General features: G+C 52.2%; 2 long non-coding RNA genes across 2 annotated transcripts in view; both read left to right on the top strand.

Annotated features, from left to right (window-relative positions):
- LOC140711355 (uncharacterized) overlaps positions 1–8381 on the top strand; it is a 28724-nt gene extending 20343 nt beyond the window's left edge. Inside the window, exon 2 of the long non-coding RNA XR_012092533.1 lies at positions 2235–8381. This is a non-coding gene — a long non-coding RNA (uncharacterized lncRNA). The remainder of the gene's footprint in view (positions 1–2234) is intronic.
- A 7911-nt stretch (positions 8382–16292) lies between these two features.
- Positions 16293–17956, top strand: LOC140711354 (uncharacterized). The gene is made up of 2 exons (XR_012092532.1): positions 16293–17013; positions 17604–17956. It is a non-coding gene; the product is annotated as an uncharacterized lncRNA (long non-coding RNA).
- Positions 17957–25000: the final 7044 nt, after the last annotated feature.

Below are 25000 nucleotides of genomic sequence, written 5' to 3'. Positions count from 1 at the left end.
TGTGCAAAATAGCCAAAAGTAAAAGTAAGAGCAGCTTCGCCAGCAGACACGGACTTTAAAAAGGGAGTCCCAGGAAACAGCAAGAGAAGCCAGTTTTACGGGAGCCGCGAGAGATAACACGCATTCTTTCTCCATGTCTCCCAGCCTACCCCGCTTCACCGAGGCCAACAACCCCCTCGGAAATGAGATTCAGGAGCTGACACGCCCCAGGTCTCACCTCGAAGGGAAGGATCGGAGCCTCCAGAGGCCAAGGAAAGAAGTCCAGATAGTCAAGTGGGCCATCTCAGATCTGGTCTTGCTCGAGCTCTGTAAATGCCTCTCAGGGAGATACGAGGACCTGTCTATTATAAGGACCAGGCCCACGTCCCTGGGGGGGGGGGGGGGGGGGGGGGGTGGGGGGCAACGGACTTTCATCGATCAGCCCTTTTCAACCATTGATCTACTAAACTGGAAACACCCTGAACCCACCGCCTTGCTCCCGACAGCTAGAGCCCTGTCGAGCATGATTGTGTAGAGGTGTTGGACTCCAGTTTACTCTAGCAGATGTGACCTCCGGGACCAGCCTTGGACATCAGTACACTAGGAGCTATGCGTGGACGGGAACAGCTTCACCAACCCACAAGGAGAGACATGTGCAGAATATGCGGTGGTAACCCTGGACGCTGTCGTTCAGCTGGGCTTGTTGCTTTAATCCGGGCCTTAGAACGCGGTGAGGGTAAGACTGTAAACGTTTACACTGACTCTCGGTATGCCTGTTTCACCCTCCAAGTGTATAAAGAAAAGAGCCTGTTAAACTCTAGAAAAGAGGGCAAAGAGCAAAACCAAAAGAAAGACTAAAAGCAAGTGTAAAGACAGAGAATCAAAAGAGAACAGGAGAGACAGACAGCAGTGCCTGGGCGGGGGCAGGGCCCGTGCCGTTTCTCGGGCCCCACCAGCTGGCCGTAGGAGCGGGAGAACGCGGGGGTGGGGGGCGGGGGGAAGGAGCATTGTGAGAGGACGAGGACGTGGATGTAGACATGACAGAAGTCAAGTTAGCCAAGGATTCCAGAGCCGGACAAGGCCAGAGAGAGATTAATGTGCGAGATGGGGGGGGGGGGGGGGGGGGGGAAGGACGCTAGAAGGGTAACTGTTCAGAGGGCAATACAGGAAATGGCCAAGGCCGCGAGACAAAGAGGCCATCGGCCAAGGGCTGCTGCACCTTGGAGGAACCAGACACTCACTCATCTGATCAGGCTGACAGGAGCTGAAGAATGTAAAGACTAGGGCAGACTAGGCACCTTCTCATTAGGCTCCCAGGAGCCCATGGTCACATTAGAAGTTACAAACAGCAAGACTCTGCCGTATCTGGATTCCAATTTCTTACTGAAGGCTCAGCCACTAGATACAGTGACAAAGGGGCGGAGTGGCGGTGGGGATGGGGGGACGGGGGGAACTCCTCCTCTCAGAAACTTAAACAGGAAAAAGAGTCATACCTTGTGAAAACTTGCTTATAGACTTTACAGAACTGCCCCCTGCTGGAGGCTAGTGCTTGTTTGCACCTTTTCAGGGTAAGTTACAGTTTTCCCCACCAGGACAGAAAAAGTACAAGAAGTGACTAAACTACTGTTAAAAGACATTATCCCCAGGTTTAAGGCTACCTCTAATTTTAAAGTCAGACAATAGGCCAGCATTTGTAGCTGTAGCTGGAATAGTGCAACATTTAACAAGACTGTTAACAATACAACACAGGTTACACGCAGCCTATCGGCCACAAAGTTCAACAAAAGGTGGAACGCATGAACTGGACACTCGAGCGACCAGCTGCTGACGACCAAAAAAAAAAAAAAAAAAAAAGGGTCGCTGTGTGTGTGTGTGTGTGTGTGTGTGTATGCGGCAGGAAATTCACTTAAGATAGAATCAGGTTTTTGCCTACGGTCCTCCCCCGAGTCAGGTGCACCCCCACCAAACAAACTAGGTATCTGCCCTGTAAGATGGTGTTCAGTTGGCCCCCCGCAAATCGTAGGTCAAATACAAGGTGACCTCCGGAAACTACAGAAATTAATCTTCAAAAGGCAAATGCAGCCTTTCAAAATAGCCATACGAAGTGTTCATAATTAAATAAAGAAAAATAATGCCTATAAGCCTGACACCCATTTACATCTAGTGACTCTGTGTAAAGTAAAACCTAATTTTTCTACAACCCATATAGGATGAGTCCTATACTGTAACCTTGTCCACTCCCACTGCTGTTAAAGTTGCAGGTGTTGCGTCTTGGATCCACCACAGTCAGCTAACACCGGCAGCTCAGGACAAGTGGACCGGCCAACAGGACGCAGATCATCCAACCCGACTGATCCTGAGACGAGACCAAGCTGCTGCTGAGGACCACAAGCCCTGCTCTAGTCACACACCGGCAGCTGACTAGTCTACGCACGGCCGAAGCTTGAGGACTCATCAAGCAAGTCAATGTAGTTTAAAATCTTAAGACAAATAGTTTTCCTAGAATACTAACTGTTTTCCTATTGTTCTGTCGCTGTATTCAACCTTTTTCCCAGGTAAGGACCTCTTTTGTCCTTGCCGGACATGAATATGCTATACATTGCTTTGTTGTTGTTACCCCCCCCCCCCCCCCCCATAACCACGCTAGAGGAAACACCTATGTAAGGTGGCCCCACGGTACACGTACTGCTTAGGAAACCCAGACCCGTCCAGCCCAGCAACACTTGCAAGGTCTTTCAGTCATTCTGTAAACATATAAACCAGAAGTTACCAGAACCTCCTCCTTTAGCCAAAAATTTAAAAAAATTATAAAAATTAAAAATAAAAAAACAGAAAAAAACTATTTCCTCAGTTGGCAGAAAACATTGCTGGCAGCCTAGATGTGTCTTCATGTTATGTCGATCAAAGGGCTAACACAACAGACCAATGGCCTGGAGAAGCAGAAGGGCTAATGCCTCAAGATAACTTGACTTTAACCAACTCTTTCCCCAAACAGACCCCGCAAGTTCAAGCGTCTGCCTCGTAAACACTTCGCTGATTAAAAAATACTGTTTTACTGGCTAAAAAAAGGTTTTAAGACCCCGTGAAAAACTAACCTGCTTAAGACATGACAGAGTTAGTACAAGTGCCTGTACAGGTTTAACACAGGTTTGATCCTAGGTCTTCATTTAGAAAATAGTTTCCAGCTGTAGAAAATGTAAAACCCTCACTGTAAGTGTTTGATTCGTAATAGAAACTTGCTTGCTGCTCCCCTGTGTATTACACTTGCTCCTTCCAATGACAAAAGGTTTTGTAGCTACCATGGCTCGTCAGAGAACTTCCACACAAGTGTATTACATAAAACGCTATCACTCTGTCTCGCTAAAAGACTCAAAAAGTAAAAATGAAAGTGAACCCTCCCACTAATGAGTGAAAATTCTCAAAGTGGGGGATAAGGAAGGAGACCTCTACTACTCCTGCTGCCCTCCTCCCCCCACCTTGCCTAGTTCACAAGACAGGAGGAAAGAGAGAAAGCAAAACGTTAGAAACAAACAAAAGTAAGATAAATAGCCAGACAACCTTGGCAGGCACCACCACCCGGCCGTAGGAGTTAAAAAAAAAAAAAAAAAAAAAAAAGGAATACTAATATCATCGACCCCTGACCTAAACTACTTGTGTTATCTGTCAATTCCAGACACTATGAAAAAAGCGTTGTAAAACTTTTTGTTTGTTCTGTTGGCTGATGCAGGTAGACCCCAGTCACGTTTCCCACGTGTGCTCCATTTATCACAACCCTTTCACGTGGACCCCTTAAAGTCGTAAGCCTTTAAAAAAATGTCCTTTTCGGGGAGCTCGGCTCTTAGGGTGCAAGTCTGCCGACACTCCCGGCCGAATGAAAAACCTCTTCCTTCTTTAATCTCGTGTCTGATGAGTTTGGTCTGTGGCTCGTCCTGCTACAATAATAATGATGATGATGATGATGATGATGATGATGATGATGATGATGATGGTGGTGATGATGATGATGATGATGATTTATATATTGTATATATAATTATGTATACTTTATATATACACACACACACACAAGCACACATATAATTATTATGATAATAACATTCGTTGTGAGTGGTGATGCACGCCTGTAGTCGCAGCTTCTCGGGAGGTTGACATAAGAAGAAGATCACTTGAGGCCCGACAGGTCGAGGCTTCAGTCAGCCGTGACCCACTCCATCCTGGGCAGTCACCAGTCAGGGGGATATGCCCCCTCCCCGTTTTCTTTCTTTTCTTTCCTTTTTTAGTTTTCTCCTTCCTTCCTTCCTTCCTTCCTTCCTTCCTTCCTTCCTTCCTTCCTTCCTTCCCTCTTTCCTTCCTTCCCTCCCTCCCTCCCTCCCTTCTTTCTTTCTTTCTCTTTCTTTCTTTCTTTCTTTCTTTCTTTCTTTCTCTCTCTCTCTCTCTCTCTCTCTCTCTCTCTCTCTCTCTCTCTCTCTCCCCCCCCTCCCCCTTCCTTCCTTCCTTCCTTCCTTCCTTCCTTCCTTCCTTCCTTCCTTCCTTGCCTGCCTTCCTGCCTTCCTGCCTTCCTGCCTTCCTGCCTTCCTGCCTTTCTTCTTTCTTCCCTTCTTCCCTTCCTTCCTTCCCTCCTTCCTTCTTCCATCCCACCTCAGCCTCCCAAAGTGCTGGGAATACTGGCGTGAGGCACCATGCCTACTTGGCCTAAAGAGACACCTATTGAAAGTAAGACATAGACAGCTCCTTGCAGTGATCTGATCGATTGCTTGACTGATTTACAGACAGCGTCTCACTCTGTCACCCTGGCAGTGGTGCCATCATGACCCACTCGCTGCAGTGTGGACGCTCCTGGACTCAAGCGATCCTTCCACCTCAGCCTCCAGAGTGGAGGGCCTGGGACCACGGACCCGCGCCACTGTGCCCAGATGATTTTCAGTTTTTATTGTTTTATTTTTCTTTTTCCCGAGACAGAGTTTCGCTCTTGTTGCCCAGGCTGGAGTGCAATGGCGCGGATCTCGGCTCACCGCAACTTCTGCCTCCCGGGTTCAAGCGATTCTCCGGCGTCTGCCTCCCGAGTAGCTCGGGTTGCAGGTATGCGCCACCACGTCTGGTTGATTTTGTATTTTTACTAGAGACGGGGCTTCTCCATATTGGCCAGGCTGGTCTCCAACTCCCGACCTCAGGTGATTCTTCCTCCCCGGCCTCCCAAAGTACTGGGGTGGCAGGCGTCAGCCGCCGCGCCCGGCCTTCATTTTTAAATGTGTTTGCACAGACAGGGTCTCATCATTTTGTTGTAACCCTTCTGACACGGCGTCCCAAAATGCTCGCGTGACGGGCGTGAGCCACAGCGCCTGGACTCCGGGGAATGATTCACGAGCACGACCGCTGTACTAACTATTACTTACTTACTTATTTATAGTATTATTATTTTTTTTTTTAATTATTATTATTTTTTTTTTTGAGACGGAGTTTCGCTCTGGGCGAGGGCGAGGCGAGGGGAGGCGTGTCGCTTTGGAAACCGCAGTACCGCCTTCTAAAGCCCCATTCAAACGCACAAAGCCCTGTTCCCTCCCTTCCCGGACTTGGAGCTGATGCCTTCCATAGCCATGGGCTTCTCTCCATTCAGAAACTTTTACAGGCGCAACCCCACCCAGAGACTGGCTGCGGTTGACGATTGTGGGTGTGCTGGGGCTGGCAAGTCGGTCCCCTATTTTTGCTAGCTCGGCCACGACATCCCACGACCCCTAACGCTTGCTCACCCTTTCAGATCCCTTGCCTCCACCGCCTTGGGGGCTGAGCTCTTATTTTCATATCTGCCTTTCTTCCTGTCTTGGGTTGGAGGAGGGGGTGCAGGAATGAGGGTGTGTGTGGGGAGGGGGTGTGGGGTGGGGACGGAGGGGAGCGTCCTAAGGGTCGATTTAGTGTCATGCCTCTTTCACCGCCACCACCGAAGATGAAAGCAACGATCAGCTAAAGACCGCGTGTTCTCATCTATAACTGGGAACTAAATAATGAGAACGCGTGGGCACAACGAGGGGGACGAGAGAGGCGGGAGCCTACTTGAGGGAGGAGGTGTGGAAGGAGAGACATCTTCAGGAAAACAAACAAACAAACAAACACACAAACCACAAAAAGTGTCGGGTACTGCGCTGAGTATCCGGGTGATGACATCATCTGCACACTGAACCCCCCAGTCAGAAGTTTACCTATGTAACAATCTTGCACATGTATGCTTCAAAAAGACATAAAAGTTAGGGGAGAAGGGGAGAGAGAGAGAGAGAGAGAGAGAGAGAGAGAGAGAGAGAGAGAGAGAGAGAGAGAGAGAGAACGAAACACGACCTCCTTGACCTGAGTCAGGGGGTTTCCGGTCTTGTGGCGGAACATTCAGTGACAATGGAGTATTTTGGCCTGTTCTTTTTTTGTGCGTTTGCTACTTTTTTGATGCTGTTGTTGTTGCTGTTGTTGTTGTTGTTGTTGTTGTTGTTGTTGTTGTTGTTGTCGTTGTTTTAAGACAGAGTCTCACTCAGCCACCCAGGCTGGAGTGCAGTGCTGCAATTCGGCTCACTGCAACCACCGTCTCCCAGGTTCAAGCGATTCTCCCGTCTCAGCCTCCTGAGTAGCTGGGATTACAGGCACCCGCCATCATGCCCCGCAAATGTTTCTATGTTAGTAGAGACGGGGTTTCACTATGTTGGCCAGGTTGCTCTTGAACTCGTGACCCCAGGTGATCCACCCATCTCGGCCTCCCAAAGTGCTGGGATGACAGGCGTGAGCCACGGCGCCCGGCGGCGGCGGGGCCTGTTTTTTTTTTTTCTTTTTTTTTCTTTTTTCTTTTTTCTTTTTCTTCTTTCTTTCTTTCTTTCTTTCTTTCTTTCTTTTCTTTCTTTTCTTTCTTTTCTTTCTTTTCTCTCTTTCTCTCTTTCTCTCTTTCATCTTCCTTTCTTCCTTTCTTCCTTTTTTGGTAGGGGGGGACTGAGTCTCTCTCACTCTGTCACCCAGGTGGGGATGCAGTGGCCCTCCCTCGGCTCACTGCAGCCTCTGCCTCCCGGATTCCAGGGATTCTTCTTCAGTGGCTGGGATTACAGGCGCACACCACCACATCCGGCTAATTTTTGTATTTAGAGTAGAGACGGGGTTTGTCCATGTTGGCCACACTGGTCTCGAACTCCTGACCTCAAGTGATCCGTCCTCCTGGGCCTCCCAAAGTGTTAGGACGACAGGCCTGAGCCGCCGGTATTTCAGCCTTTAAAAGTGCCGGCCCTACCACCTTTCGCTGTGGACGTTACGCTCTGAATGACGTGTCATCTCTGCCATAGCTTGACTCCCTGTGTCCCCTCTGCCATTTCACTCCATCCTGGGCAGCAAGAGCAAAACTCCGTCCCGCCACCTCCTCGCGCAAAACAAAACAAAACAAAAAAAGAAACTGTACACATGACCTATAAGTGTCTGTTCCTGTGAGTGATTTCTGAGATATGGCACTGTAGACTGAACGCAGTGGCTCACGTCTGTCATCCTAGTACTTTGGGAGGCTGAGGTGGGCGGATCGCGAGGTCGGGAGATCGAGATAGTCCTGGCTAACATGGTGAAACTCCGTGTCTACTGAAAATACAAACGAATTATCTGGGTGTAGTGGCCGGCGCCTGTAGTCCCAGCTACTCGGGAGGTTGAGGCAGGAGAATGGTGTGAACCCGGGAGGCGGAGGTTGCAGGGAGCCGCGATCGCGCCACTGCACTCCAGCCTGGGCGACAGAGCAAGTCTCTGTCTCAAAACAGAAAGAAAGAAAGAAAGAAAGAAAGAAAGAAAGAAAGAAAGAAAGAAAGAAAGAAAGAAAGAAAGAGGGAAAGAGGGAAAGAGGGAAAGAGGGAAAGAGGGAAAGAGGGAAAGAAGGAAAGAAGGGAAGAAGGAAAGAAGGAAAGAAGGAAAGAAGGAAAGAAAGAGGAAATGAAAGAAATGGCACTGTATCGCTATCTCTCTGTCCAGTTTCTGGCTTTCCTGTGTCTCTCACTGTGTCTCTCTTCCGTCTTACTCTCTTTCTTTGCCTGTCTGTCTGTCTGTCTGCCTCTCTCTGTCTCTCTCTCTCTCTCTCTCTGTCTCTCACTGTCCGTCTATGTCTTTCTCTGTCACTCTCTTTATCTATCTGCCTGTCCCTCTCTTTCTCTCTGTCTCTCTGTCTGTCTCTTTCTCTCTCTGCCTGTGTCTCTCACTCACTGTGTCTCTCTTCTGTCTTACTCTCTTTCTTTGCCTGCCTGTCTGTCTCTGTCTGTCTCTCTCCCTCTCTCCCCCTCCCTGTCTACTCTGTTTCTCTCTCTCTCTCTCTCGCTCTCGCTCTCGCTCTCGCTCTCTCGCTCTCTTGCTCTTTCTGTCCGTTTCTCTCTGTCTCTGCCTGTCCATCTCTCTTTTTCTACGTCTGTCTCTTTGTCTGTCAGATCCCCCCGTCCCAGAGAGGGCCCTGCCCCTTCCACGAAAGTGAGAAGTGCGTGCTTAGAGAGGCTGAGAGGAATCTACACAGACGGGCCTTGCCGGGCTTCCCCACTCGGTGCATGATTTCGGGAGATCTTCGCCGGGTCCCCACTTGGACGGAAGGGCCATTCGCAGACTTTTCTCTCTGTCACGTGTGACGTCCGTACTTCTCATATTTCCCTGATAAGCTCCTCGACTTTAAAATACACGGCTAAGGCCGGGCACGGTGGCTCACGCCTGTCATCCCAGCATTTTGGAAGGCCGAGGCGGGTGGATCACCTGAGGTCGGGAGTTCGAGGCCAGCCTGACCTACATGAAGAAACCCCGTCTCTACTAAAAATACAAAATGAACCGGGCATGGTGGCGCAGGCCTGTAATCCCAGCTACTCGCGGGGCTGACGCAGGAGAATCGCTGGAACCTGGCAAGTGGAGGTTGCAGTGAGCCGAGATGGCACCCTTGCACTCCAGACTGGGCAGCAAGAGCGAAACTCCGTCCCACCGCCCCCGCCCATGCGCGCGCGCGCGCGCACACACACACACACACACACACACACACGCACACACACACACACAGAAAAAAAGAGGGAGAAAAATAGAAAAAGAGAAATTCTTCACACGTGACCCATAAGTGTGTGTTCCCGCGAGTGATTTCTAAGAAATGGCACTGTAGGGACTGAACGCGGTGGCTCACGTCTGTCATCCCAGGACTTTGGGAAGCTGAGGCGGGTGAATCAGGAGGTCAGGAGTTCAAGACCAGCCTGGCCCACATGGTGAAACCCCGTCCCTGCTAAAACTACAAAACTGAGTCGGGCGCGGTGGGGCAGACCCCTGTGGTCCCAGCTACTCGGGAGACAGAGGCGGGAGAATCGCTGGAACCTGGGAGGCGGAGGCGGGGGTTGCAGTGAGCCGAGATCGTCCCACTGCACTACAGCCTGGGCTGTAGAGTGAGTGAGACTCTGTCTCAAAATTACATAAATAAATAAATGGCAAGCAAGAAAGAGAAAATGACAGAAATGGCACTGTATCGCTACTGGGCTGGGACGGCGGTGATGTTCTTCTGGGGAGACACCACGTGGGGCGATGTGTAGTGTGCGGACTCCGATCTTAGTGGTGGAATGTGGATGCTCCGCGATTCACCGTACTGACTAGATTCATGACTGATTCACGACAGGGTGGACCTCGGGGAACACGGTTGAGAAATGGGTACATCGGGAGCAAAATCTGGCCCCGGAACAGGAAGGGAGTGTGATGGGCACTGCCTTCCCCGTGAAATCCACGCTGTGTCCGGGAGCGTGGATGTCATGCACTAACACTCGTTCAGGTATTGCCTCTCCGAGGTCGTGGGTCTGGAGTCTACTCTGACACGCTAATGACTGCACTTCTGTCTTCGGTAGCTCCCACCTCCACCCCTGGCGTCCTCCATGCGCCCGCGCCCCTGGTCGTCCTCTCTTCTCTCTGGGGGAATGGAAGTGCCAGGTGATCCCAGGGGCAGAAACTTTGGCTGTGACCCTGGGGGGTCTGGTCGACCAGTCGCGGGCATCGCGTGGGAGGACTCCCTGGGCCCGGAGACGGCCTGTTTTGAGAGGGATCCGGGAGACGCCGGCGGCGACGCAGTGTGCCTCCGCCGCATCCCCCTCCCCAACCTCCACCCCGACCCAGAGCGATCCATCCTTTGCTTCTTTTTCCGTGACGACTGACACTTGCAGGCATCGGTTGTCTTCGGGCATCACCTAGCGGCCACTGTTACTGAAAGTCGAGGTGGCACGGAGGGAGGTCTCGCCGAAACTTCACCGAGCCTGGGGCAACCGGTTTCTCGCCCTCCCTTCTGGAGGCCCCTCCCTCTCTCCCTCGTTGCCTAGGTAACCTCCGCCCTGGCGGGGGCCCTATTGTTCTCTTTTTTTTTTTTTTTTTTTTTTTTTTTTTTTTTTTTTTTTGAGACGGAGTCTGGCTCTGTAGCCCGGGCTGGACTGCAGTGGCCCGATCTCGGCTCACTGCAAGCTCCGCCTCCCAGGTTTACGCCATTCTCCTGCCTCAGCCTCCGGAGTAGCTGGGACTCCAGGCGCCCGCCACCTCGCCCGGCTAATTTTTTTTTGTATTTTAGTAGAGACGGGGTTTCACCGTGTTAGCCAGGATGGTCTCGATCTCCTGACCTCGTGATCCGCCCGTCTCGGCCTCCCAAAGTGCTGGGATGACAGGCTTGAGCCACCGCGCCCGGCCCCTGTTGTTCTTTTATCGTCGCTTTAGTTTTCTTTGTGTGTTGGTTTCTTTAATGCGCATAGACTCTTCGACTTGGGCTGTATGAGGGGTCAGTTTAATTTTCAAGTCGCCCCACCACCACCCCCGCGGCTCCACCCCTCCCCCACGTTCCTTTACCTGAATTTAGTGAGTCAGTGAGGTGGGTTCCCCTCAACCTCCCCACCCCCCGCCTCCCAACATCCTGCTTGGAAACGTTCCGGAGCCAGCCGGGTGTGCCTCCATCTTCTCTCCCCCTCCCCCACCCCTTGCCGGCGATCTCATTCTTGCCAGGCTGACATTTGCATCGGTGGTAGTCAGGCCTCACTCAGTGGCCACCGTTTTTTGAGATGGGGGGGGCGGCACGGTCCCACTTCCCCAGAGGCAGCTTGGGCCGATGGCATAGCCCTTGACCCGTGTGGGCAATCGGGCTGGTCTGGAGTTGTGGGGTTTCTCCCCCTCCCGCCTTCGCTCCTCAGGCCTCCCTCCGTAGGAAAGCTTCACCCCGGCTGGGTCTCAATCACCTTTGATCATGATGTTTTCTCTTCTCCTCCCTCCCTCCCGCCAGCATATTTCCACAATGGGAAGGGCGTCACAGCTCTAGTATGGGCCTTCTTAGTACTTGCCCCAAGTAGAAACGCTTTCTGAAAACTAACACTCTGCTCACTTAAGATTTCCAGGGGGCCGGGCGCGGTGGCTCAAGTCTGTCATCCCAGCACTTTGGGAGGCCGAGACGGGTGGATCACGAGGTCAGGAGATCGAGACCATCCTGGCTAACACGGTGAAAACCCGTCTCTACTAAAAAATACAAAAAACTAGCCGGGCGAGGTGGCGGGCGCCTGTAGTCCCAGCTACTCGGGAGGCTGAGGCAGGAGAAAGGCGTGAACCCGGAGGCGGAGCTTGCAGTGAGCTGAGATCCGGCCACTGCCCTCCAGCCTGGGCCACAGAGCAAGACTCCGTCTCAAAAAAAAAAAAAAAAAAAAAAAAAAAAGATTTCCAGGGACGGTGCCTTGGCCCGTGTTTGTTGGCTTGTTTTGTTTTGTTTGTGTTTTTCCTTGTTCTTATTTGTTTCTTTTCAGGTGCAGTAGAAATCCCCAATTTTCGGCCGGGCACGGTGGCTCAAGCCTGTCATCCCAGCACTTTGGGAGGCCGAGACGGGCGGATCACGAGGTCAGGAGATCGAGACCATCCTGGCTAACACGGTGAAACCCCGTCTCTACTAAAATACAAAAAAAAATTAGCCCGGCGAGGTGGCGGGCGCCTGTACTCCCAGCTACTCGGGAGGCTGAGGCAGGAGAATGGCGTGAACTCGGGAGGCGGGGCTTGCAGGGAGCTGAGATCCGGCCACTGCACTCCAGCCTGGGCAACAGAGCCAGACTCCGTCTCAAAAAAAAAAAAAAAAAAAAAAAAAAAAAGAAATCCCCAATTTTCAGGAAGACGTGTATTTTCCCCAAGACAGGTTAGCTGCTGTTTTCTCCTGTTGTTAACTAGTGCATTTGTGACTCTCTCGACATGTAGTGAGAGCCGGTTGATGTGTACTATACTTCATGAGATCTTATTTTCTAGAAATCCATAAGCAGATGCTCCTGCTGCTCCTGCTGCTGCTGCTGCTCTTGTTGCTGTTGTTGCTGTTGTTGTTTTCAAAGCATACCCCGGCCACCGTTTATGGGATCAAAAGCATTATAAAATATGTGTAATTATTTCTTGAGCACGCCCTTCCTCCTCCTCTCTCCGTCTCTCTGTCTGTGTCTGTGTCTCTCTTTCTCTGTCTGTCTTCTCCCTCTCTCTCTCTGTGTGCCTCTCTCTCTCTCTCTCTCCCCCCCCATCTGTTTGCTTCTCTCTCTCTCTGTCTGTTTCTCACTATCTCTCTCTGCCCATCTCTGTCTGTCTCTCTCTCTCTCTCTCTCTGCCTATTTCTCTCTGTGTGTCTGTCTTCTGTCTTACTCTCTTTCTCTTCCTGTCTGTCTGTCTGTCTGTCTCTCTCTGTCTCTCTCTCCCGTCTGTCTGTTTCTCTCTCTCTCTCTCTCTCTCTCTCTCTCTCTCTCTTTCTGTGTGTTTCTCTCTGTCTCTCTCTGTCCCTCTCTGTCTTTGTCTGTCTGTCTCTCTGTCTGTCTCTGTCTGCCTTCTCTCTCTCTCTCTCTCTCTGCCTGTCTGTTTCTCTCTCTCTCTCTCTCTCTCTCTCTCTCTCTGCCTGTCTGTTTCTCTCTCTCTCTCTCTCTCTCTCTCTCTCGCCTGTCTGTTTGTCTCTCTCTCTCTCTCTCTCTCTCTCTCTCTCTCTGCCTGTCTGTCTCTCTCTCTCTCTCTCTCTCTCTCTCTCTCTCTCTCTGTCTCTCTGTCGCTCGCTCTCTCCGTGTCGGTCTTCTGCCTTAGTCTCTTTCTCTTCCTGTCTGTCTGTCTGTCTCTCTCTCTCTCTCTCTTTCTCTTTCTCTGTCTTTCTCTCCCCCTGTCTGTCTGTTTCTCTCTGTCTCTCTCTCTCCCCCCCTCTTTCTATGCGTTTCTCTCCGTCTCTCTCTGTCCATCTCTGTCTCTCTCTCTCTCTCTCTCTCTCTCTCTCTCTCTCTCTCTGCGCCTGTCTCTCTCCCTGTGTCTGTCTTCTGTCTTACTCTATTTCTCTGCCTGTCTTTCAGTCTGTGGCTTTGTCTCTCTCTCCCTGTCTGTGTCTCTCTGTCTCTCTCTGCCTGTGTTTCTCTCACTGTGTCTGTCTTCTGTCTGATTCTCTTTCTCTGCCTGTCGCTCCCTCTTTCTGTCTGTTTCTCTGTCTCAGTGCGTCTCTGTCCCTTTCTCTCTCTCTCTCTCTCTCTCTCTCTCTCTCTCTCTCTCTCTCTCTCTCTTCTCTGTCTGTCTTTTGTCTTACTTTGTTTCTCTGCCTGCCTGTGTGCCTGCCTGCCTGTCTGTCTGTCTCTCTCTCTGTCTGTCTCTCTCTCTCCCTTTTGGTCTGTTTCTCTCTGTCTCTCTCTCTGTCTCTCTCTCTCTCTGTCTCTCTCTGTGTGTATCTTTGTATCTCTGTCTGTCTCTCTCTCGCTCTCGCTATCTCCCACCTTCTCTTTCTTTGCCAAAAGAGCTCAAGTACCTCTAATGTAATCCAGTACCAAGGCCTCAATTCTTAACTTTAGACACCCCAGATTTGATCTTCCCACAGAATGCTGTACAGAAGTGGTGAGTTGATTTCTGGACTTGGATACCTCAGAGATACTACATAATAATAAAGATACCACCCTAAAATCTGGGGTTGCTTCTCCCTCGAGTGTCTCAAAAAAATCATACCTCTGTTCACCTAGGATGCTGGGAGGGTTTTCTCAATGTGCCTCTGCCCGTGTCCTAAAGGACCTGGGACCAAGCCCTGTCCGTTCTGTCTCAAATCTGTATCTGCAAGCACTTCTCAAATCTGTATCTGAAAGCACTTCAAAGAACCACTGGCTCTGTGAAAATATCCCAGAAGTGGCTTCGGCCTCTTGGCTAGGAGGCCTAAGCCTGCTGAGACCTTGCCTGCCCAGGATTCTGTGTGAACAAAAGTGCCTCTGCTGAGAGCTGGGATCCTCGGGACCATGCTTGCTAGCGCTGGATGAGTCTCCGGAAGGATGCACGGGACTCCGCAAAGCTGACCTCTCCCAACGAGGTCAAAGGCATCCCTGTGCATTGGCCCGAGGCCTCCAACGTACATCACCCGTCACCATCACCATCACCATCACCATCACCATCACCATCACCATCACCGTCAGCATCCTGGCGAGCCTGCCCGAGGCCCCAACTACCGGGAGACACTTGGGAGCCCGGCCTTCCTCGGTTAAAGTCCAAAGGGACGGCGACTTCCATCCACCAGGTCTCCACTGAACTGCGAAGATGCGGAGCGTAGGGCAGAGAGGGGACGTGGAGGGGAGACGTCCTGACAGGCGATGAGTTCCCTAGGCTCTGGCGACCCCAACCACGACCCACGGTCCCGGGCACCCGTGGGACACCATCGCTTTTTCCCTTCCTCTGTCCACAGCCGCCCCCACCCCACCCCATCCCCCACCCCACGCACACGCGCTGGAGGTTACAAAACCACACGGCGTGAATAGAGCCTGACGGAGTGAGAGAGACCATTTCACGAGTCGGGGGGTGGGTCGGGGGGTGGGGGGGGGGGGTTCTGTAGAGAGCCCGATTCTCCCTCGTGGGTGGCTACAGGCTAGAAATGAATCTCGCTTCTTGGGCGGAGGGGCTTCCTTAGGCAGTCACGTTTCCGGGAGTATCTCTCAAACCCTCCCTTGAGGCCACAAAATAGATTCCACCCCACCCCTCGACGTTTCCCTGTTTTCCCGGGTGCTGGACGTATCCTGTCAAGAGACCCGAGGGTGACTCGTTGCGTTAAACACCTTGATTGGCTTTGTGAGTTTGTTTCTGAGATGCGGTCTCGCTCTGTCCCCCCGACTGGAGTGCAGTGGCATGATCTCAGCTCACTGCAACCTCTGCCTCCCGGGTCCCAGCGATTCTCCTGCCTTCAGCGGCACCATGCCCGGCTCCTCTTTTAATTTGTAGTAGACACGGGGTTTCGCCCTGTTTCACTGCCTTTCACTGTAGAGTCTCGATAAGAGCCACACCTCGTTCTGTGCCACAGAATGACTTCTTTATCATGCCGACTCTGGAAAGCCCGGCCCCTTGTGATCCATTTCAAACCGAGAGTCACCTCATGTTTGGAAAGCGGATCCGCTCCCAAGTTCGGTGGAGGGATGTGACATATGTAGGACGAGGGACTCTCTTTCTTCTGAGTCGGTCTGCACGGTGGGGCCTAGGGCTGGAGCTCTCTCTGTGCGGACCGCTGGCTCCCTCTGCCTGGGGTTCCATCGGCCCCACCCTAGAACGAGGGCCTTGGCAGACTCTGGCCCTTCCTGGCCCTTAAGTCGCTGTCAGAAACCCCATCTCGCGCTCGGATGTCCTGAATGACTGTGGCTTGCGCCTCTCTGGAAACATTTGAAATCTATCCTCTACGCGTGGCCACCTAAAACCACAGGAGCTTGGGACACACGGCCGCCATCCACCTCACTGGTTTTGGGAGAGAATGCTGAAAGTCTCTTGCCGACTCTCTCTCTCTTGACTTGAGTTCTTCACGGGCGTCTGGTTAAGACGCAGTGAGACCAGATGTGTGAACTCAGGCCGGGTGCTGGTGGCTCACGCCTGTAACCCCAACACTTTGGGAGGCCGAGGCCATCCATAGGATCCCTTAGAGGAATCCCCTAACCCCGGGGAAGTTGAGGCTGCAGTGAGCCATAATGGTGTCAGTGCACTCCAGCCTGGGCGAAAGACAGAGCGAGACCCTGTCACAGACAGACAGACAGACAGACAGACAGACAGACACGCAGGCAGGCAGGCAGGCAGGCAGGCAGGTAGACAGCAGCTGTATTATGTTCTTCTCAGGGTGGGAAGCAAAAATAACAGCAGACAGCACTTAACGTTTCTGTTGTTGTTCTTGTTTTGGACGGAGTTTTCACTCTTGTTGCCCACGCTGGAGTGCAATGGCCACCATCTCGAGGGATCCGCCTGCCCTCGGCCTCCCAAAGTGCGGGGATGACAGGCGTGAGCGTACCGCACCCGGCTCCCCCCCCCCCCCCCCCATCCGCCCCCCAACCACCACCGCTTGTCTTCCGGACAGTTTTACGGCACAGTGTTTGGTTGGCCTGCTTACATTCATTCTACATAGAAATTTAGGATGTCAGCTTCTGGCCTCATGGACTCCGAGCTGAGGAGTCCCCTGGTCTGTCTATCACAGGACCGTACACGTAAGGAGTAGAAAAACCGCAACGTTCAAAATCAGTAATTTTGTGATACAGAAATACACGGATTCACCCAAAACACGGAAACTTTTACAAATTGTCTTTGTTAGTCCTGATGTCTGTGTCAGTGATTCTTTTAGGTTTGGACCTTGACCGAGAGAATTTCCAGTCGGTCTCTCGTCTCTCGTCTCTCGTCTCCGGACGGACAGAAGTTCCAGATGATCCGATGGGTGGGGGGGGTCTTAGGCTGTGTGCCCCCAGGGGCCCTGGTCGATGAGTTGTGGGGATCGCCTGGGAGGGCGCGGTGACCCACTGTGCTGTGGGGGCCTCCATCCTTCCGCCTCCCGCCTCCCCCTCCAGGCGATCCCAATTCATTCCAGGCTGACAGTCTCATTGGCAGACGTCGGGCATCACCTAGCGGCCACTGTTACTCTGAAAATGGAGGCCTCAACAGAGGAAGGAAGCTCAGGCCGCCTGCGCACAGCCTGGGGCAACTGTGTCTTCTCCACCGCCCCCGCCCCCACCTCCAAGCTCCCCCCTTCTTGGTTGCCTAGGAAATGGCCACTTTGACGACTGGGCCGGAGTGACCTTTGATCAGGCAGCATAAGTAAGTAAATCAATCAATCAATCAATACATAAATGTAAATACAATACAATTTATGTATTGTATTATGTACAATAAAGTAGTACGGGCGTGGTGGCTCACGCCTGTCCTCCCAGCACTTTGGGAGGCCGAGGCGGGCAGATCACCTGAGGTCGGCAGTTCGAGACCAGCCTGACCCACATGGAGAAACCCCGTCTCTACTGAAAATACCAAATTAGCGGGGCGCAGTGGCACATGCCTGTAATCCCAGCTACTCGGGAAGGGAAACTGAGGCAGGAGAATTGCTTGAACCTGGGAGGCGGAGATCGCAGTGAGGCGAGATGGCGCCATTGCGCTCCAGTCTGAGCAACAGGCGCGAAACTGCGTCTCAAAAAAAAAGCAAAAAACAAAAAAGCAAACCAAAACACAAACAAACTAACAAACACACAAAAAAACACCATTCTCTGTGAAACTGCTTTGTAGTGTGTGTATTCGTCTCACAGAGTTAAACCTTTCTTTTGAATCAGCAGGTTGGAAGGATTTTTTTGTAGAATCTGTCTATGTACATTTAGGAGACCCTTGTGTCGTATGGTGAAAAAATCTTATGTTTTCAGATAAAAACGAGAGAGAAGGTCTTCATGAAACAGCTTTCTGTTGTGTGGATTCCTCATACAGAGTTAAAACTGCCTTTGGATTCAGCAGTTTGGAAGCAGCATGGACATTTGGGAGCCCATTGGGGCCTATTGTGAGAAAGCGAACATCCCCACCCCAGAAATAATAAAGCAGCTCTCTATGATACTGCTTTGTGATGTGTGGATTCATGCCACAGAATTACAACAAATTTTTGATTTAGGAGGTTTGAAGCAGTCTTTCTGTAGAATCCGCGAATATACCTTTGGGAGCCCATTGAGGCCTACTGTGAAAAACCGAATATCCCCAAATGAAAACTAGAAAGAAGCTGTCTCTGAAACTGCTTTGTGGTGTGTGGATTCATCTCACAGAGTGAAACCTTTCTTTTGATATACCAGGTTGGAAGCGCCCCTTTTGTAGAATCTACAAAAGGGCATTTGGGAGCTGTTTGAGGCCTAGGGTGAAAAACAGAAAATCGGTAGATAAAAACTAACAAGAAGCTATCTGCAAAACTGCTTTGCGATGTGTAGATTCCTCTGACAGAGTTACATCTTTCTGTTGATTCAGCAGATTGGAAGCATTTTGGGGTGTGTGTGTGTGTGTGTGTGTGTGTGTGTGTGTGTGTGTGTGTGTTTTGACAGAGTCTCACTCTGTCCCCCAGGCTGGAGTGCAGTGACACCATCTCGGCTCGCTGCAACCTCTGCCTCCCAGTTGAAGGGATTCTCCTGCCTCAGCCTCCCAAGTAGTTGGGGTTACAGGCACCCGCTACCAGGCCCGGCTAATTTTTTGTATTCTTGGTAGAGATGGGGTTTCATCGTTTTGGCCAGGCTGGTCTTGAACTCCTGACCTCAGGTGATCCACCCACCTCTGCCTCCCAAAATGCTGGGATGACAGGCGTGAGCCACTGCACGCGGCCGATTGGAAGCAGTTTTTTGGCAGAATCTTCAAAGGGACATTTGGGAGCCCTTTGTGGCTTATGGTGACACTGAACATCCCCAGATGAAAACGAGAAAAAATGCTACTTGGTGAAACTGCTTCTTGACGTGTGGATTCACCTCGAACGGATACATCTGTTGAACCAGGAGGTTGGAAACACGCTTTCTGTAGAATCTGTGAAGGGACATTTGGAAACCCATTGAGGCCTACGTTGAAAAACAGAATATCCACAGATTGAAACAAGAAAGACGCTATCTGTCAAATTGATTCGTGATGCGCAGATTGATCTCTCAGCGATAAACCATTCTTTTGATTCATCATGTTAGAAACACTTTTTTTTGGCAGTCTCTCTGAACGGATTTTTGGGAGCCCCTTTAGGCCTATGGCGAATAACCAAATATTCCCAGATAAAAATGAGAAAGAATGTATTTGAGAAACTGCTTTGCGATGTGTGGACTCATCCTAAAGAGTTACACCTTTCTTTTGATTAGGCGGGTTGGAGACGCTCTCTTTGTAGAGATTCCAAAGGGACGTGTGGGAGCCCTTGAGGCCTATGGTGACAAACTGAATATCCCCAGACAAAGACCAGAGAGAATATTTCATTGAATCTGCTTCGTGATGTCTGGATTTATCTGCCAGCGCAGAACGTATTCTTTGTTTGTTTGTGTGTGTGTGTGTGAGTCAGCAGGTTGGAAATGCTCTTTTTGTTGAGTGTGTGGGAAGACATTTCCAAGCCCATTAATTCCGGTTGTCCAAACCAGATTGTCCCCCCGAGAAAAGCCATGAAGAAGCGAAACGATCTGTGAAACTGCTTTGCGTGACTGGATGCATCTCACAGAGTTAAACCTTTCTTTTGATTCACGTGTTGGAAACACGCTTTCTCTAGAATTTGCCAAGGCATATTTGGGAGCCCATGGAGGCCTATGTTGAAAAATCAAATATCCCCAGAGAAGCAGTAGAAAGAAGCTATCTGTGAATTGGCTTTGTGAGATGTGGATTCATCTCACAGAGTTAAACCCGTGTTTCGGTTCAGCAGGTTGGAAACACTTCTGTGGTAGAATCTGCAAAAGGATATTTGGGACTCCTTTGAGGCCAATGGTGGAAAAGCACATATTTCCTGATAACAGCTAGAAGGAAGCTACCTGAGAAACTGCTTTGTGTGTGGATTCCTCGCACAGAGGTACAACTGTATTTGGACTCAGCGGATTGGAAGCACTCTTTTAGTAGAATCTGTGAAAATAATGTGGGCTGCAATTGAGGCCTAGGGTGAAAAACAGATTATCCCCAGATAAAAACTGAAGAGAGCCTATGTGTGAAACGGTTTTGTAATGTGGGGATTCCTCTCACAAAGTGAAAGCGTTCTTTTGATACGTCGGTTTGGAAATATTCTTCTTAAGGGAATCGGCGAAGGGACTTTGGGAGCCCCTTGAAACCTGTGGAGAAAAACTGACACTCCCCAGAGAAAAACCAGAAATAAACTATCATCGGGACTGATTAGTGATCTGTGGATACATGTTACAGAGTTAAACTTTTCTTTGGATTCAAAATGTTGGAAACACTGTGTTTGCAGAATCTCTGAAGAAAGGACATTGCAAAGACCATTGAGGCCCAAGGGGAGGTCTCTCACTCTCTCTCTCCCTCTCTCTCTCTCTCTCCCTCTCTCTCTCTCTCTCTCTCTCTGTCTGTTTCTCACTGTGTCTCTCTGTCCGTCTCAAAAAATAAGAAAGGATGGATACATGCATACATACATACATACATACATACAATTAAAAATTAGGAAGAAAATAAAATGAATAACTCGGCCCGGCGCGGTGGCTCAAGCCTGTCATCCCAGCGCTTTGGGACGCCGGGGGCGGTGGATCGCTGGATCACGAGGTGGTCAGATCAGCAGGGCCAGTATGGTGAAACCCCGTCCGTCTCCAGTCAAAAGACCAAAAATTAGCCGGGCATGGTCGTGCGCGTCTGTAATCTCAGCTACTCGGGAGGCCGAGCTGAGGCAGGAGAATCGCTTGAACCTGGGAGGCGGAGGTTGCAGTGAGCCGAGATCGCGCCGCTGTACACCAGCCTGGGCGAGAGAGCGAGACAACCTCTCCAAAAAATACTACTACTACTAATAAATTAATACATAAACGAATAAAAATGAAAGTAAAATAAAAAATAAAACTGAAAAGGAAAAGGAAAAGGAAATAATTAAAAAGTGAGTTTCCGGGAAGAGAGGGAAGAAAAAAAAAAGGAAAGAAAAAAGACAACAGTCCCACAGTGACATAAACATATGCCTCTCGCCTTTCGAGGCGTCAGTGATGCTACGAATGATGCGTAATTTTTTTTTTAACTTCCTTTTATGTTATTCTCGTTTATTGTTTGACACGAGCCTCGGAGGCCCTCCCTCCCTCCGTCCCACTCCCTCCTCGTTGCCCAGACAACTTCAGGAGACAGGCCCTGGCTGGGCCAGATTGTTCTTCTCTTTGAGCAGTTGTTTCCCTGTCTTTCTTCGTGTCTTTAACCCGTGTGGACTCTTCTGCTCGGATTTCACAGATGGCAGCTCCACTTCCGGCCTTGTTGTTTAGTGGGGGCTTTCCTGATTCTCCCCGCATGTAGTGAAAGCAGAGAGATTCGCCTCTCCCACTCCCCCCCTCTCTTTCTTTGTTGCTTTCTCGCTTTTTCTTTCTGTCTCTTTCTATCTTTCTGTCACGCTTTCTTGCTGTCTTGTTTTCTTGCTTTCTTGCTTTGCCTTTCTTCCTGTCTGTCTTTCCTCTGTCTTCTTTTTTTCTTTCTTCTCTCGTCTTTCTTTCTGGCTGTTTTTCTCCCTCTCTCTCTCTTTCTTCTTTCTTTCTTTCTCTCTTTCTTTCCTTCTTTCTCTCTTTCTCTTTTTCTCTTTCTTTCTCTCTCTCTTTCTTTGTCTGCCTGCCTTCCTGCCTTCCTTCCTTCCTTCCTTCCTTCCTTCCTTCCTTCCTTCCTTTCTTTCTTTCTTCCTTTCTTCCTTTCTTTCCTTCATTTTCTCTCTCTCTCTCTCTCCCAGCCTCTGAAAGTGCTGGGATCACAGGCGTCAGCCACCGTGCCTGGCCTGTTTGCTCATGTTATTTTATTTTTTATGTATTTATTTTCATCTATTCATTCATGTGTATAAGTACAAATATTTTCTTTCTTTCTTTCTTTTTTTATGTATGTATGTATGTATGTATGTATTTATTTATTTATTCTCTTTTTTTTTTTTTTTTTTTTTTGAGACGGAGTCTCGCTCTGTCGCTCAGGCTGAAGTGCAGTGGCCGGATCTCAACTCACTGCAAGCTCCGCCTCCCGGCTTCACGCCATTCTCCTGCCTCAGCCTCCCAAGTAGCTGGGACTACAGGCACCCGCCACCTCGCCCGGCTAGTTTGTTTTTTGTATTTTTCAGTAGAGACGGGGTTTCACCATGTTAGCCGGGATGGTCTCGATCAAGACAAATATTTTCATCTGTTTTGATGTATTTTTATATCTCATATTTAGCTAAAAATGCAAATATTTATGCTGTTATTTGTCTTTTCTTTCTTTCTCTCCTTTGTGTTTTTCTTCCCTTCTTTCTTTCTCTGTCTCCTTCTCTATGTTTTCCTCCCTCCCTCCCTCCCTGCCTCCCTCCCTTTCTCTCTTGTTCGTTTCTCTTCCGTGCTTTCTTTATTTCTTTTATTCCGTTTCTGTCCTTCTTTTCTGTTTCCTCTGTTTCTTTTTCCCTTCTTTCCTCATTCTTTCTCTCTGTTTCAGGTTTCTTTCCTTTCCATCTCTCCTGTAAAAATGTAACCTTTGAAAAGTGACGTTTCATCATCTTCATTTTCCACGTTGTCTCCCTTTTCTCTCCCTTTTCCTTCCTCCCTCTCTCCCTGCTCCCTTCCCTCCCTCCCTTCCTTTCACCATCTGTCTCTTCTCTCCATTCCCTCCCTCCCTCCCTGCCTCCCTCCCTCCCTCCCTCCCTCCGTCTCTGTCTGGATTCAGGAAGAGCCTACGCAATCTGTGTCTCCCTGTGTCCTCAACGGCCCGCGACCGAGTCCTTGCTTGCTGTTTCTCCCTCCGAGATGCCTCTCCGAACATCCACACGCCGTGGGTTGTCTTCTGACTCTGTCGCGGTCGATGCAGAGACAGGCTTTGGGGACCGTTTCTGTGGGGTTGGGGTAGAGGGGCTGCGTTTTCGGCCTCGGGATAGCGTTTCTCGACTCACGGTTTCGGTTTCGCGGTCGGCGGGCCGGCCTGCCATCCGGATCTGTCTTGGTGACGTTCGCGACGGTTGTCGGACTCCATCTGGCGGCCGCTTTTATATCGTTCCCTTGGCTTCCGGAGCTGCGGTGGCAGCTGCCGAGGGAGGGGACCGTCCCCGCTGTGAGCTAGGCAGAGCTCCGGAAACACCGCGGTCGTCAGCCGGGCTGTCCCGGTCGCGCCAGAGCTCTGGCGCGTCGCTTGTGAGTCAGAGCTCGGGCGTGCAGGCTTATGTGGGGAGAGGTTGTCGCTGCGCTTTCGGGCCTGAGCCGGGTGTGGGGGCTGCCGGGGTTGGTCGACCAGCACGCCGCAGCTCAGCTCCCGAGGCCTGACCCGCGACCCGCGGGGACCCACCGGGCTTGGGGCGGGAGGCTGGGGACACCCTTCCCGGCCCGGTCGCGGGCCCGCGCGCATCCTGGCCGTCTGAGGCAGCGGCCGAATTTTTTTCCCCAAGTCCCCGTGGGGAGCCGGGGACCGTCCTGCCTCGTCCCCCGGGTGCCGGGGAGCGGTCCCCGGGCCCGGCCGCCGCCCCTCTGCCGTGACCTTTTGTTTTCAAGTCCCCGTGGGGAGTCGGAGAGCGCTCCCTGAGCGCGCGTGCGGCCCGAGGGGTCACACTTGGCCGGCCTTCGGTCCCTCGTGTGTCCCGGTCGTACGAGAGGACGGCCGAAAACGCTTCCGAGTCTCGCTCTGGAGACACGGGCCGGCCCCTGCGTGGCACGGGTGGCCGGGAGGACGTCCCTGGCCCGGCGCTGCTCCGGCGTGTGTCCTGGGGTCGACCAGAGGGCCCTGGGTGCTCCGTGTCTGGCTGCGATGGTGGCGATTTTGGGGACAGATGTCCGTGTCGCGGGTTCCCTGGGCCGGCGGCGTGGTCGGTGGCTCGACCTCCTGTCCCCTGGGGAGGTATATCTTTCACTCCGAGCCGGCATTTTGGGCCACCGGGTTATTGCTGACACGCTGTCCTCTGGCGACTTGTCGCTGGAGAGGTCGGGCCTCTGGATGCGTGGTGGGCCTCTGGGCCTCCCGGTGACCCGGCTAGCCGGCCCTGCTCGTGCTGGAGCCGCCTGCTGGGGCCCGTGTGTGCCTGGTCTCTCGTGCGTCTGAGCGTCCCGACTCCCGGTGCCGCCTTGGGTCCGGGTCTCTGACCCACCCGGGGGCGGCGGGGAAGGCGGCGCGGGCTTACCCTGCCGCTGCGCGCTCCCTGCTGTGGGCACCTGGGGCGGCCGTGACAACCCCACTCCCGCTGGCTCCGTGCCGTGCGTGTCAGGCGTTCCTCGTCTCTGCCGGGTTGTCTGCCGCCCCTTTCCCGGAGCTGGGGGTGGTCAGGTTGATCTGCTCGCTGGCCTCCGGGGAGGCTGTGGCTGACTGACTGACTGACCGACCGACCCCGCTCCGGGGTTGCTTTCCCTGATTGATGTGGTGATGTCGTGCTCTCCCGGGCCGGGACCGAGCCGCGGCGGGCGAGGGGCGGCCATTCATGGTGAATGGGACCCGTTCTTCTCGTCCCGCCCGCGGGGGCCCCCTGTCTCTCGTCCCCGCCTGTGAGCGGTGCGTTGGGAGGCGCTGGGGTGCGGAGCCCGGCCTGACCTTGCTGTCCCGCCCCCGCCGTCTGCCTCGTGGCGTTCGGCGGGGGTCGGCGGGGTCCTCTGACGCAGCAGGCACCCCTCGCTTTCGCCTCTTGTGGTTGTCGCCTTGCGGGGCCGCCCCCCTCCGCGGCGGTGGGGGTGCTGTCCCGCCGGCCCGTCGTGCTGCCCTCTCGGGCGTTGCACGAGCGCTGGCTCTGCCTGGGTCTTTGCGGTGCTCCTGGAGCGCTCCGGGTTGTCCCTCAGGTGCCCGAGGCCGAGCGGTGGTGTGTCGCTCCCACCCCCAGCGCCCCCTCCTCCGGTCGCCGCCACGGTGCCGGCGCGTTGGGTCCTGAGGGAGTTCGTTGGGTGTGGGCCGAGGCGGTCGAGTGAGACGCGCCCCTCCCCACGCGGGGAAGGGCGCCGCCTGGTCCGGCGAGCGCACGTCCCGTGCCTCCCCTCTGGCGGGTGAGCGCGGGCCGTGTGAGCGGTCGCGGTGGGCTCGGGCCGGCCACGCGTGCGCCGGCCGGCCGCCGAGGGGCTGCCGTTCTGCCTCCGACGGGTCGTGTGTGGGTTCACTGGAGGTGCTTTACCTCGCAGAAAGGAGGTGGGTGGATGGCGGGGGGGCCTTTGGGGGCTGTGCGCACGCGCGCCAGCCGGGC

The sequence above is a fragment of the Chlorocebus sabaeus genome, unplaced genomic scaffold (assembly GCF_047675955.1).
Source record: "Chlorocebus sabaeus isolate Y175 unplaced genomic scaffold, mChlSab1.0.hap1 unalloc_scaffold_717, whole genome shotgun sequence".
Lineage (NCBI taxonomy): Eukaryota > Metazoa > Chordata > Mammalia > Primates > Cercopithecidae > Chlorocebus > Chlorocebus sabaeus.
The sequence above is the reverse complement of the archived record's forward strand: the minus strand, read 5'-3'. Positions and strand labels throughout refer to the sequence as shown.